The sequence below is a fragment of the Etheostoma cragini genome, chromosome 6 (genome assembly GCF_013103735.1).
Source record: "Etheostoma cragini isolate CJK2018 chromosome 6, CSU_Ecrag_1.0, whole genome shotgun sequence".
Classification (NCBI taxonomy): Eukaryota; Metazoa; Chordata; class Actinopteri; order Perciformes; family Percidae; genus Etheostoma; species Etheostoma cragini.
The window spans coordinates 1,620,426-1,620,822 of record NC_048412.1 but is presented as its reverse complement, the minus strand read 5'-3'; positions in this window follow the sequence as shown (position 1 = coordinate 1,620,822).

Below are 397 nucleotides of genomic sequence, written 5' to 3'. Positions count from 1 at the left end.
CCCCCCCTCATTCCTTCTGCTTAGACCCGTGTTAGTTATGAATCTGCGGGTTGTGTTTCAGTCTCAACGCCTCCAAACGGAGACATTTGGCAACACCGAAACCGACGCCAACGTTTCTCCTCCTCCTGATTGGCTCTTATTGGTCAAGACGTTTTGTTCTCTGAGACTAAAGCTTCTAACGTTACCATGGTAACTACCAGCAGAGGGCAGAGTCTCCACGCCGCCTAGTGTCAAATCAAAACTAAAATCAAAACGTAGCAATGTAAATGTGGCCTAAGTCTGCAGACCGGTTCAGGGATGAGTCCCTGAAGGTTTCCAATAGCTAGGAATGACTTCCTGTCAACCCCAGCAGGCCCGTCATGTGGACAGCAGAGTTCACAGAGCTGGTATGAAGGTG